Genomic DNA, 15,299 nt, shown 5'->3' with positions numbered 1-15,299 from the left:
CATGAATTTCTGTCATTTAATTAATAATGCGACCGGCTATTATATGCATGATACTATGCGATTTTTTAAAATCTAAATTCATTATCGGCTTTCGAACGCTATATTTTGAACACTTTTTTTTAAACGTCTACCCTTGAAGTATTTAACGTTACTCGTACCCGGTTTAATATGATCAATAATCGAACCCTCTATATCTGGATCTTACTACTAATTGAACGTTACTTGATTTTACTGTCAATTGACACGTTCTTAACTTATCTTTCGCTTCACTCATTCCCTATCAAACATCCTATTATTCAACAGTATTTGAATCTGTTATTAACCGAATTTGATTATTAACCGAACACTCTGTAAATTCATCATTGTTCGTGCCAACTATTATTTTAACAATTTTTAAACAGTTTTAAATACTAGCTTTTTAACCAATCTCATTTGTTAAACTCTACAAATAATCTATTTATCAGTACTCAAACCAGCTCACATGTGACCGATCGAACATAATTCGTTCTTGTTAACATGTGATCCGTTTTCTAAAACATTTTCTTTGGTTGAACTGATGCCTTCTATTCATGCCTAATATCAAAGTAATGCTCGTTCGCACTATTATTTGAAATACTTATTTTGTTACTTACATTAAATAGATTACATATATAACTATCATTTCGTTAGTAAATAATATTATCCAATATTACTTGATCATTATTCGAGCTTAATAAATTTGAACATATTCGACGTCATTTTATTATGACATTATTTAAACTGCTCTCTTTAGCAATTGTTAACTTTAAACCACTTTCTAGTGTTAAACTCGTACCCACTTACAGTTAATCTGCTATCATATGCTCGAGCCTATTATTAATTTAGTGCTTACCCTCATGTAACCTATGGCTTCAACAAATCTTTATGTCGTATTATGTTTCTCAACATAAGAAGGAAAGTTAATTATTGATGATAATTAACTACCGTGGTTATCGCAAATCGTATTAGTTAAAATATATTTCTCACGTCTACTTCATTTATTTAACATATATTTATTATTTGTTTATGTGTTTCATTGTAACCGATATATATTTATTATTTGTTTATGTGTTTCATTGTAACCGATATATATTTTTCTTTTGTGTACCTAGCAACTCTTACGTATAATAAGTCTATATTTGTTCTGCATGGATTTGTACCTGTCCTTGTGTTAAGTCTTTGTGTAAATATATAGTGAAAGAATTAAATCTTTGTCAAAGAATTTAGAAAAAAAAATAAACTCTTCAGTGACACATTCTATCATTATTTCTATCCAATCCTACTATAAATTCCTATTTCAAATTTTTCCTTTATTTATCTATCATTTTATTCACCGCTGAAGTTAATTCTGGCTTTAGTAGTTTTTCTCCTAAGCGGACCCGTCTGCTCAGCGCTATATGTCAATTATTTCCCTACCTAGCTAAGAATTCCTGTTTTCGTTGTGAAAGATGACACCCACACAAAGTACATTTTACTTACATCAACTGGTTTAGCATGCACAATATATCATCATAGTATACATTATATAATCATAGTATAATATCTATACAATATATAATCATAGTGTAGTAGCTATTTTCTTATTTTAGTTATTGTAACTAAATAAGAGGGATCCTATCGAACTCCATAGTGTTAAACATATGAGATATATCAAGTTTTCCTCAATGGGATTCGAAAACAACCTTTCTTCACCATTCTGTAAAATTTCTTCTCACTTTTAGTAGTCTATTTCAATTTTCCACTGATTCCCTGTGTTATTCTGTATCCTTGGAGAGAAAAAAAGAACTGAAGATCCATCGTCAGAGTGGGGATGCCTAGAACAACAAGAGAAAAGTTTAATTACACCCCTTAAGAACTTCCAAACAAAAGATTTACTGAAGGTGCATAAACTCAGTTTGTATACCTCGAGTGTCCCTGATTCCCCTAAACATTCTGTTGTGGCAATTTTAAGATTTTCTAAAAAACGTTTCTATGTAACTGCAAACTACCTCAAATACAGTAATCCCTCTCTGCAGAAGTATTAGACGCTATCTTCACTCGCTCTGTTTTCTCGTTTCTGCAGAAAATACGGATAGTGGGGGTGAAAATAACTAATGACGTCATAGCAACAGATCTGAGCATTTAACAAATAAAGCCTCTATTTTATGAAAAATTAAAAGAAATTTTTATATTCGCTCTAGTTTAAATCTAGAATTAGTTAGACTCAACCTACTAAGGAGATTTATTTGGTGATAACCGGGATGTGTTAAATTTCCATTTATACATATATTCAATGCAGTTATATTTGATATTTTACAATTAAGATCATTTACATATTATTCTCTCGCCCATTCATTGCTCATTTACTTCTCCTCCCCAACGGCAAAACGACTCTTGATTTGAATTTGCATTTTATAATATATTTCAATTTATAGTAAATTTGAATTTTGATTTCAAGTTTTCTATGGGTAAAAATCAATCATAAAACAGTGTTAAGATTTGCCTTACGTATAAAACATTTCTATGTAACCAAACATTACAGGCTGAAGACAATTCAATAACATTATACCTTTAAATTATTTTAATTCATTTAGTTAACTTAATATTTTCTTTAATCTCTTTACTTATTACTGTACTTTTATATTTCATATGTTTCACATTAATCTTCAGACTTTATGTTAAATTTTGCGCTTTATACTTAACATTATAATTCATATTTTACGTTTTACTTTAAATTTCATATCTTACGCTGTAAATTATACTTCACGTTTTATTTAACCTTCTACTTTAGTTTACTTTACTCTTTATATTTTACTCTTTACTTTAAATTTTATATTTTACACGTTATTAAAACTTAGTTTAATCTTGGTCTTACATCACTTTTAGTCAAAACTAGACTAGACTAGTCAAAATTTAGTCTTACATTATACTTTAATTTACACTAAAATTTATATTCTATGGTTTACTGTACTTTCTACTTAACTCGCAATTTATTTTACTTTAACTCTACGCATACTTTTAGCATACACAATTTTTATATTATGCTTTCCACTTTTAATTTTAGGCTTTACTTTATTAGCTGTTTTCTTTCCTTTACATTTTATGATTTAATTTATACATCATATTTTATTTTACTTCATACTTTACTTGATGCTTTGTTTACTTGACGTTTCTACTTTATAGTTTGTTTTAAGCTAAGCTGTACCTTTTACTATATTATACTTTAATTTCTTCTTTACTTTGCACTTTACTTTTTCTTTTTATTATATTTTAAAAATATAATATACTTTCTACTTTACGATTTGTACTTCAAGATTTATTTTATTCTTTACACGTTACAGTTCTTTTATATCTTCTGCTTTATATTATTCTTTATTTTATTTTATTTGTAACGCTTTATTTTACACTTATACTATATATTACACGCTTTACTTGAGTTTACACTTTATTTGTTTTGCGAGTTTCTTTATATTATACAGACTACTTTACACTATGCTTTACTTTTTTTTCCTATACTTTATTTTTTATTCTTTCAGAATTTTACCATCCCCTTTTCACTTTAAGCTTTACTTTTATATTTTACGCTATAAATTATTTACGCTTAACTTTTTTTAAATTTATTCTTTGCTTCACTTTATATCTCACTCTTTACGTAACACTTTACCTTATACTTCATATATTATGCTTTAATTTTTCCTGACACATCACATTTTACTACTCTTTATTCTCTGCTATAATTTCTACTTAATATATTAAGTTTTCTCCATATTAAGCTTTCCCTTTTACTTTTCACTCTTTTTACTTTTACTTTATTAAATATTTTTCTTTTTCCACTTTATATTTTTGCTTTACTGTTCTATGCATTTTCTGTACGCAATTTTTATTTTACGCTTCATTTTATTTGATGTTTCACTTTTCATTTTGATTCCGCATCATTTATTATTTGGACGCTTCAGTAAGACAATTGCATCTAAAATTCATTAATTTAATCATTTTTCACTCAAAATTTAACCATATTCGAAGATACGACAAAAAGAATTCTATTTACCTCTTTATAAGCAAAACAGAAACATTTAGTTCATTTTACGATATTTTATTTTATTTTTTTGCGACATTTTAGCACTATGTTAGAATGGGCAAGGTTTACACAGCGTTCAATAAATTTAATTCTTCGCAACACTGCGATTTATTTAGAAAATGCTTTATTTTAATTGGATAAGGTATCATTCTTTTTCGACACATTACAATATAACTTCAAATTATTTAATGCTACAGGGGAGCAATCTCGAAATGGTTTTATTATCATAACTAGAAAACACTATTCTCTATCAGGACGTCGCAGTTAAACATTGTTACTTATAATTGATTTAAAACGTGTAACCTTTTTTTCGTAAGTCTACGTCGCGATTTTAAATGTTTTCATCACAAAAATTATTTTAATTTACTTATATCGTGGATTTTTTTTCCACAATGAAATTCCCTATTTTTTTTTTAAAAAAAGGCTTTAACATGATTAGAAAGCCTGAAACATTTTCTGAACGAAAACAACATTTTTTTTGTTTAAATATTGACAAATATATGTTGTCTTCCTGTCGAATATCTTGCAAGTCTTGAATGCAATTTCTATTTAATATACGAATAATGCTGTTTAATATTAATACATATATCTTTATTTATATTGCGTACTCTTTTTATTTCTTTGAAAATTTATATAAATGCAGGTTAATAAGAACACGAAGATTATTAAATTCTGATTTTGTATGACTTACCTTCAAGAAGCTGAGACGTCGAATTCGGTGGAACTGTACCATATAGTGTTCAAAACCTGAAAAAACGCGACATATTGGTTATAATTATATAAATATTTATGCAACACTATATAGGGATCTTACAAACTTAAGGACATAAGAGGGCTGCAGATTTGTGATTTACTTATTTTTTCTGACAAGTAGCATGTGGGGTACGAGCAACGCCCACTTAAGGCATTTAAATCACATCATTGAAAAAAAAATTTTTTTTTTTAAATAAAATAAAAACAATGATTGGGAAAAAAATTACAATTGAAATAACTTCATATTTAAAACAAAAGTAAGAATAAGACAAAAGTTGGACAAAAATTGCTTTTATGTAGCCATTTCAGAAAAATCAGCAAATATTCCTAAAGAATACTCTTCTCAAACTTTTATAAAATTAATTGAAATAACCTACCTAATAATTTTGGCAAAGTTACATTGTTTATTTAAGGCCAAAATTATTTAAGCCACATTACTTCAGGAAAAGTCAAAATTAGATCCAGGTGATTCGTTGTCACTTTTTTACGTAATCGTAGGATAAAATTTGCTTGTTTTTTTAAGTTAAAGTTTTTGCTTTGCTAAGTGGCTGATAGGGAACCTAAGATCTGATTTCCTTTTCTCTCATGTTCACTTTTCCAAATTACCAACTTTGAGTTCCTGCAAAGTATAGTTTAATACTTAATTGTCACTCACAGTTACAGTTATTCTTGGTGTGTTTCAATAAGTTTCTAGTAAGAAAATTAAAATGTAATTGAAAAATTGGTATATTTATAGGCAATAGTTCCAATGCCGGGATAGTTCAGGAGATAGAGCCCTCGCCTTCCATTGAGGAGCACTGGGTTCGAATCCCGGCGATGGCTAGCCGATTTGAATTCCGCACCCAGCTAGCACAGACCAGAGTGCTGGCGTGAAATATCCCCAATGGCAAACGGATCATGAGTTAGAGTCCTTTTGCCATCAGATTAACAGTGGGAGGTTTTCCTCTTCATGTAACGCAAATGCGGGCTAGTTCCATCAAAAATAGTCCGCCATGAAAGCAAATATCTCGCAATACTTCATCCCTTGTCTTTTGGTTTGGGGCACTTCGGGTAACATGTTGAAAGAATCTTTCGAAACAATTAACAGAAATAGTTTGATGTAAAAATATAAAATTTTGAAAAAATAAAGAGTAACTTATTACTACTATATCATCCCGAATCCTTTCCTTATAAAATGATAAACATATAAATACTGGTAAATATTAATAAATTTATCAACCTTGTGGTTGAAAATATAATGACATTCTATTAACAGGTCTATAAATCGACTTCTTTAATAAACAAATATTTAATATATGAAGTGTATTTTTCTCATTTGTAATGTACATCAATGTTATGGAGTTTAAACATATTTTTACTTTTAGATAAAATTAAATTTTTTACAGACAATTTCAATCTTACATTTCATATTTCAACATTTAAATAATGGAAATCACGCAATATAAAGAATCAAATATATATAGATTTTTCTAAGAGGGATAAAAAAATTGCTAGGATAGTTTTCGGTACAATATCGAATATTCGGTTAAACCGTATAATATATAAAAGGGAACAATACTTCAACTATTTTTTTTTTTTACTTTTAAAATAACATGAATTTATTTTAAATTTGTTATTAAATTACTGTATTATAAATTAAAAATGCTATTAAAATGTTCAAGATGAAACCAAAAACAACAAATTTGTATTTTATCATCAAACGTTAGTCCGCGGTAAGTGCCAAAATGGTTCTTGTCAAAATAAGTTTAAGATAACTTTTGACCAATAAAACATAAATTAATATTTCACATTGAAACATGAGTTAATTTTTTTTATAGCTGGTGTAGAACATTGAATCCGTAGCCAATGTCAGCTCCAAATTCTAGTCAAGCATTGGGGCAAACTAGCCTTCGCAAAGGAATTTTTTATGGAACTAACCCAGATTTGCGTTATATGGAGAAGAAAGCCACGAAAACATCTAACGGTTAACAAAACGGCAAGGGTATAACATTAGCTCATTGCAGTAAGTCGTTAGTCTGTAAAAATAAGGAGAAATTTCGTATCTTTCAAAAGCATTGCTCATTACCTTCATTACATTATAAGCTTCTGAGCTTAATTAAACAAAATTATGGAAAACTTAGCTATTTTACAGCGTAGAAACTCATGTTTGAATTTTTCAAAACCTTTAAATTAAAAAAAAGGCATGGTCAAAATATGCTTTAGCTGATTCCTGATCGATTAAACACAATTTTAATTTCAACTCCAAACATTTGTCTCTTTAAGGAAATCAAAAGACTAACGTAAAGTTTGTTTGCTTTTCCACAAAATTAGTTTTGACTGTTACAAATTTCAGCTAATTTATTATTTAAGAAATTCAATCTCAAATCTCGCACTCAAATTTTTGTCCATTATAGCAAATTATAGGTACCATCCAAAAACAAGGTAAGTAGGTACGTTATTTGGGTTGCACTAGAGCTGTACAATGGGCTATTGGCGACGGTCTGAGAAGCATCCCTGAGGATAATCCGAAGACATGCCATCGCAATTTTGATCCTCCGCAGAGAGGATGGCTCCCCTGCTTCGGTAGCCCAATGACCTGCACGTGAAGTCGAGCACTTTACGGTAGAACAGTTTAACGAGGACCGATACCGTGCACCCTCGGTCCCTACACAGCATGATCAAAGTGGTCACCCACCCGCTCACTGACAGCAGCCAGTGATGCTCGACTTCAGTGTTCTATTGGGAACCATGTCTTTGCGATCAGTCCGCTGCGGAATTCCAAAAACAATGAAAGCAAAGTTCACCTTAATTTTTAACTAGAATCATCAAGTTTCAATTTCACCTAAACAAGTTATCTCATTAAACAAAATTGTCTTCCTAACGAAAACTTTCATTATGCCACCAACGAAAATTAGGTTGCAGAAAAAATGAACGTAAGGTAAATTTTGCTTTAGAAGTTTGGAATACTGTTTTAAAATATTTATCAATTATAGGAAATCGTTATCCTAACAAGTTTTGTTAGACCACCCCCATTGATAAAAAAAATATGGCCAAAACAGGTGTTAGCTCATTTATTACACGACAATTGTAATATTTTGGAAAAAATTGTAGGAAACTGTTGGCACAACAAAGATTTCATTATCATACCTTTTAAAAAAAATGGCTAAAACAAGTTTTTGCAAACTTTTAATCCAAAAAGAAATTTTTCCTCAAAAAAAATAATGCTCCTTGCACAAAATTGTTTGAACATATGCTGCTTTAACAAAACCTATTATTAGCTCTCCATCCAGGAAAAGTAATGGTCAAAAAAGTCTCTCAAAAGATGTACGACTTAATATGTACGAAACTACAGGTTTGAATTTTGCAACCAAACGCTTAGATCATTTTAGGAAATTGTTATGCTGTCCTAAAAGAAAAAAGCTTGCAAAACACGTTTTCGGTTACTTTCGCCCTAGAAACTATGATATTGCATTTTGAATTCAAGAGTTGTAAGAAATATTTAGCGTTAGTAATCCGCGCGACAAAAATTTCCTTAACATTCCCACTAATAAATTATGACAAAATTTTTTTAGCTAAATTGTGACCTAGGAACAAAAAATTAGAAATTGCCCTCTAAACCTAAGTCCATTTTAGTAGCCCGTGACCATAACTAAAAATAACGGGATTTCAGTGTCGCATGTTAACAATGCTCATAACTAGGGACTGAATTAGAAATTCAGGAGACTGTAAGAGACAATTTATCGGAGGACTTACTGTCGTCACTTTAAGCCAAATTCAAACGCTATTTATATAAAAGATGCGTTTAAAATATTCACAATATAATAAAATTACGTTATATCAGTAAATTTGAGCTTGAATTTTTTTCACTTTTTGTTATCAGACATCGCTCATAACCTTCCTCCCACTTTGCCCGAAAAAGTGAGCAAATCCCTTTCCGACTTTAAGTACTTTCATTAGATTTGAACTGTCTGAAAATGTATTAAGTACTAGAGTATAATTCTTACCAGAGCTATGACGAATCACACAATACAATTCTCCATCATAAAGACAACATCCTGTCCTGTAATATGTCAAGTAATCAATAAATTATGAATAAATTTCAGGCTTTTAAAATAATAATAAATTTACGACACATATGAATATGTGGTCACTATTATTTATTTGCTCGAAGAAAAATTTTATAACAATAATGTTCAATGCGTCCAATTCTTCCCCATACCTCTGTCAACCAAAGTTAGCCCTCTAAACATAGGGATGAATTATCAGTCGCCCCCGGCAACAAAGAGAATAATATATATAAAAAATGGTGATTAAACAAATGCCTGCCATTCGCCACCTAAAGCTACTTTTTTTCCCACCAAAATTGCGGCATACCTTCTCGTATTATTCAATAAATATGCTATATTAACTTTCATTCCATGCATTGTTCTTGTTGCTGTTTCTAATGTCACTTGCCTATACCAGCATGCCTGTTGGGTGAAACTAAGCCAATTTTAAAGTTGAGGGTGCGTTTCTTGCTTTTCAGTTGCTCCGTCTATGACCAAGAATGCGACTTCAGACACACACACGTCGCAGCTCGTTTGAAGGACCCATTCATATCAAATCCATATCTATTTCCAAATGAGTTATCCAAGAAGTATGATTTGTTAAGGAAACATGGAGGATTTTGTGACCCGTCAGATTTAGCGTGCACCAGTCCCCATTTACTGCACGGGGAGCCTTTGGCCGTTGGGGATCGAACTCACGACCACTTGGACACGGCCCAACGCTCTATCAACCGGGCCATCCCGGCATGGCACGCATTCTTTTATTCGCAGACGTTACAAGATTACTAAATAAGATTTTAATGAATTTTTTATCTTCTCCATTTGCGGCAATGCGAAAAAAAGATCTGTACAGTGATAAAGGTTTCTTTTGTGACTTAAATTTTTTTTTATTAGTATTAAATTCTAAATTATTGTTTTTAACGGCGATTTTATTCAGGTGCATTTTTAGGTGTTTTTTGATAAATTTTATCTATTGTCGCTTCTTTCTAAAATTTTCGGCTTTTAAGTTTTGCTTTAAGAATTATTTTTTCTTCCATTTTTTCTTTTTCTAAAATTTTTTTTATCTTTGTTTATACAAGGGCGTGGTAATTTTCAACTGTTTCTAATAGAATTTTCTTTCTTTTATGGCTAGTTTTCCCCGAAATTGTGGTAAGATAAAAAATTGAGATTTTAAAACTTTTATTTTTGTTTGCTATTCTTTATTTGAAATTTTTTGTTTCTATCGATGTTTTTATTACGGCGCGTTATTTTTCAAGAGCATTTCTGATGATATAATTTTTTTTATCTCCATTTTCACCTAGATAATATGGAGAAATAAAATTTTGCTATTAAATTCAAAACGATCTATTTTCCTCTTTCTTTTTTGCTTCACTCATAACTGTCAAAACACTGTTAGTATCATTTTTATACCTGTTTTATATTGTTTTCGTTTTACTCCTCGCTATCTTTATTATTTTGCTATTCTGATATATATATTTTTCTATTTCTTGAGTTTTTTGTATTCTGCCATTTCATTTATTTTAGAAATGTAAACTTTTGTTTATTTTAATCGCAGTGTTTCTTAGTATATTATTTAAGCTAACATGAAAGGCTGATAATTTGTTCAAAACTTTTAATAGATATAGATGAAAATTAAGGTATTTGTATATTCTTCTTACTTTTTCCCCTCCACTTAATAATTTCAATTTTTTTAATTCACTTAATATTTGGGGACAACTATTATAGTTTTTTCTCTCTTTATCTTTACAATTTTTCATAAGCGTTGATTTGTTTTCTGTAAGACGTGGCATTTTGTTTTCTGCAAAAGATTGAGTAATATTTTACAGTTTTCGAGTACAAGAAACTTTTGCATATCTGGAATTTGTAGAGTTTGTACAGTAATATGGATTTCTGATCGTCTTTCTTTCTCTTACATGCTTTATTTGCAATAATGCATTTAAAAGTTTCATGTCAGTTAGGATTGTACGTATTTTTCATCTTTGAATAATGAAACTCTGAACAATTTTATTTTACACTAGAGCAGTATTTCAAGGGAACTGAATTTCGCTGTCAAAGATTCATTTCGAAATCAAGTTAATTTCACATCAAATTTTAATTTATGATAGATAAAAAAATAATTGAATGAAATATATTGTGCTATATTAATCCCAACAATATCAGTTTTGTTTAGTATCTAATAAACTTTACGATTCTAAACCAACACAAATTTTATCTAGCATTACTTGTTTAAAAGATTAAGCCCTGCATTTTATAGGATAAAAACGTTATTTATACTATGCTTAAATTTTAAATAAAATTACTAAATAAAGGTACAGAAATTTTTTTAAGCATTTTTGAAATGAATCGTGTAGAGTAATTGATATTTTGAGAAATTCTTTACATAAATAATATGAATAACTTTCCTCGGAATCTTTCGTTTCATATGAACGGTACGAAAATTTATTTAGGCACTAGAGTATAATTCTTACCAGAGCTATCATGAATCACACAATACTACTCTCCATCATAAAGGCAATATCCTGTCCTATAAAATGCAAAGTAATCAATAAGATATGAATAAAATATCAACCTTTTAAAATAATAATAAATTTACGACTGAATATGTGGTTACTATAATTTATTTGTTCGAATAAAAATGTTATTACAATACCTTTATATATCCCATACCTCTGTCAACCAAAAATAGCCCTCTAAGTATAGGGATTAATTATCAGTCGACACAGGAAAACAGGATGACTAAATATGTAGATATTAAACAATTGTGTGCCATTCGCCACCTGACGCTACTTTTCCCGCCAAAATTGCACCATGTGCTCCAAAATCAGTGATTTCGTCTTTTCGTATTACGCAAGGAATATGACCACGAACTTTCACCGAAACTTTCATTCCACGCATTCTTGTGTCTTTGCTGTCATGTGCCTATACCAGTAAGTCTGCTTTGTGAAACCAAGCGAATTTTAAAGCAGACGGTGCGTTTCTGGTTTTTTAGAGGCGCCATAGCCTAGAATGCGACTTCAGACTCACATACGTCGCAGCCTTTTTAAAGGATAAACCCACTCATCCATCCATCCATCCACAGATCATAATTTTGACCTGAACCAGAGAATGATCTATCTCTAATTCAGTTCCCCCAGAAGTTTGCTTTGTTATGGAAACATGGAGGATTTTGTGACCCAACAGTGTTTACGTGCACCAGTCAACATTTATTAAACGGGGAGTCTTCGCTGGCGGGAATCAAACTCACGGTCACTTAAACATGGTCTCAACGCTCTACCAATCCAGGTCTCTGAAGAGTTCTTTTGTTCTTGGATGTTACAAGATTACTAAATAAGATTTTAATGACGAATAAAGCTATTTTTTTTTTATCTTCTCCACTCACTGCAATGCGAAAAACTGAGATTTACAGTTAATAAGGTTTCTTTTGAGAATTAAAAATGATTTTTTATTAGAATTAAATTCTAAATTATTGTTCTTGACAGCGATTTTATCCAGGCGCATTTTTGGGTGTATTTTTATAAACTTGTTCTATCGTCGCTTTTTTCTAAAATTTTCGGCTTTTAATTTTTTTTTAAAAATAAGGAACTATTTTTTCTGTTTTTTTTTCTGAATAATTTTTTTCATAATTTTTCCATTTTTGAATAATGAAACTCTGAACAATTTTATTTTACACTAGATCAGTATTTCAGGGGAACGGAATTTCGTTGTCAAAGATTCATTTCGAAATCAAGTTAATTTCCGCATCAAATTTTAATTTATGGTAAATAAAAAAATAATTTTCTGAAATATATTGCGCTATATTAATCCCAATAATATAAGTTTTGTTTAGTATCTAATAAACATTGCGATTCTAAACTAACACAAATTTTATCTAGCATTACTGGTTTAAAAGATTAAACCCTAAATTTATAAGATAAAAACGTTATTCATACTATGCTTACATTTTAAATAAAATTACTTCAAAGGTACAGAACTTTTTTTAAGCACTTAAGAAATGAATCGTGTAGGGTATATAATATTTTGAGAAATGCATTACTTAAATAATATGGATTGCTTTCTTAATCGTTTTAAATTTCTAATTTTTGAAAAAGTGGCCCCTATAAAAAATGCCCCTGGCTGACAACAATTTCTTACTAATTTTGTCCTATTTCGTTCAGCGAAAAAATCATAAAAAATGTAAGCAAAATTTACTTTAAGTTAAATTTGTCGTCGCAACCCCAAGTTTGAATTTTGCTGCAAAACGTTAGCGAATTATTGCAAGTAGTTCGCCCAAAAGTTTCGTAAGGGAAGCCACAAAAAATGTGGCGCCTTGATGACGAAGGAAAAAGTTTGAACTTCGCTACTAATCTTCAGCAATTAAGATTCTGACCGTGGACGCTTAAGACTTCTACAGGACCAATCGCAAGTTACAGAAATTTTTTTTTTTTTTAAACATTGAGTATTACAATATAAAAAAAATTCTACTAAAATATTATTTACACTTTTATCTCTACACATATGTCATGTAATTATCTCAAGTAATTATCTTATGTTAAGTGTTTTAACTAGAGACAAGTTTGAATTTTAAGAGCGGACGTTTGCCCTTAGTATAAAATTGTTAGTCCAAGTATATGCTATGTTACCTACCAAAGAGTTGCTGAAAAAGCAACGTTTAGTTTTCTTCATGATTAGAAAGTTCTAATTTTAATCTCATCGTAAGAAATCATCTGGCCCATAATTTCTTTTCGTTAGTTAACTTGTTAATTATACCACCAAAACTAGTTTTACTCAACTTTTACTTAGAAATTGCAATTTATGACTTAGATACTTCAAGTATGAATTTTTCCTGAAGTAGCCTATTACAATGTCGTAAGTTAGCATTGCTTATACTACCCCCCCCTCATTTATCAAAAAAGAACTAGCAAATCACATTATTACCAGAACTATGGTGCATCGCAAAAAACCTGCCAATTATATGTCATCTTCATCATAAAGACAAGAATTTGATCCGTAAAACTCAAAAAAAAAGTAATAAGATTTCAATGAAGTTATGATCATATCAATTCAAATCATTCGAAAAATTATATTTATAAATTTTCGACACTGTATAACCCTTTATGTACCAATCGGACTTTTAATTTAAACTAATAATATTTCCATAAAGCATTGAGACAGAACAAAATATCCCATTTTAACTTGCCTGTTCCTGTAATATGACTTTACGTTTAGTATTACTAGTTGCCAACACACCATTATTTGAAGTTTAACATCAATGTAACCATTTATATGTTGGTAATTCGCTCTAGGAAGCCATTTTATTATTCCTCAATTCTCAGCTTACTATCAAGGTCAATTTTGCAAGCAAGTATTTCTTTTTTTCTTATTGATTCATTAATATTTTCAACCAGTTGAGAAACAAAGTATTAAATGGTTAAGTAAAATTTTATAATGAGTTGCAAAATCCATATTAAGAATTTTATGAAAAATTAGAAATGAACATTTAATTCTTAATAAAAAAAAAGTAATTGTCAAAGTGGAAAATAGACTATACTTAATGGGACAAAAATGTTTCTCACTCTTTTGATAATTTTTTAATTAATTGGTATATGAAGTGTAACAAAATTGGTGCTGACAAAATTCTATCATTGAAGATTCCAAAATATTTTTATTACAATTTAAAAATTACTATCTAACCGCTATTATGACAAAAATGTTTTTTAGGAAAATCTATTGTTTAAGTGAGCAATATACGAAGAAAGGAATGGGAAGGAATTAATTACTACTAAAGAAATATAAAAACTTTTTTGCTGCTGTTATAAAATGCATTGGTTTTCATGCAACAGGCTGTCAAAAAAGATGATTTGACCTACGGAAAGGGCATTGACCATACCAGACAGGAGTTCCAAAATTTGATAAGAACTATATATCGATTTGAGACTAACTCGATATTTTACTAGACACGTAGTGAAAGTAACAAGGCTAGAGACTTCCACGCTTTGAGATTACTACGCATTGAGACTACCGCCACTTAAAACTCATGACTTGAGACTCATAGACGACCTGAAACTACCGTAACTTGAGACTAACACAAACTAAGATTGGTTCGACCAAAGAACACGACCTGAGACCAACTTGAGAATACCACGAGAGAATGCATGAGATTACCACAGCCTTAGACTTCCAAGTATTTAGAATGTCCAAGACTTCAGAATATCACGACCTGAGACAACTAAGTCATACGATAACCACAAACATGAGACTTACACTACTTGAGACTACACAATCAATGTTAAATCTCTTTCATATGTTTATTTGGAAATTAAAATAACATTAGCTTGTTAACCACATGTAAATTCAATTTCTTATGACTTTTCCTATGAATAAATTTATCCCATACTTTTTTGTTTTAAAATTTATTTATTAATATAAATTGAATTTATAGCAACAGACTTTGTAGTGTCAACCTTTAC

At 29.9% G+C, this 15,299-nt stretch overlaps 1 protein-coding gene across 3 annotated transcripts in view; it reads right to left on the bottom strand.

The window, feature by feature from the left end:
• Positions 1-900: 900 nt before the first annotated feature.
• LOC122270875 (formin-like protein) overlaps positions 901-15,299 on the bottom strand; it is a 36,396-nt gene continuing 21,997 nt past the window's right edge. For 2 of the 3 annotated variants that reach the window (XM_087153439.1, XM_087153444.1), the window contains 4 exons: positions 11,322-11,377; positions 8,812-8,867; positions 4,767-4,822; positions 902-1,832 (listed from right to left, as the gene is read on the bottom strand). The gene's annotated coding sequence lies outside the window, so the exon portion shown is untranslated. Of the gene's footprint in view, positions 1,833-4,766; positions 4,823-8,811; positions 8,868-11,321; positions 11,378-13,767; positions 13,846-15,299 lie in introns of all 3 variants that reach the window. The other variant, XM_087153441.1, reaches the window with a different exon arrangement.

The sequence above is a fragment of the Parasteatoda tepidariorum genome, chromosome 1 (assembly GCF_982258835.1).
Source record: "Parasteatoda tepidariorum strain Cologne lab strain chromosome 1, Ptep-v5.0, whole genome shotgun sequence".
In the NCBI taxonomy this organism is placed as follows: domain Eukaryota; kingdom Metazoa; phylum Arthropoda; class Arachnida; order Araneae; family Theridiidae; genus Parasteatoda; species Parasteatoda tepidariorum.
This window is presented reverse-complemented; position numbering and strand designations above follow the sequence as displayed.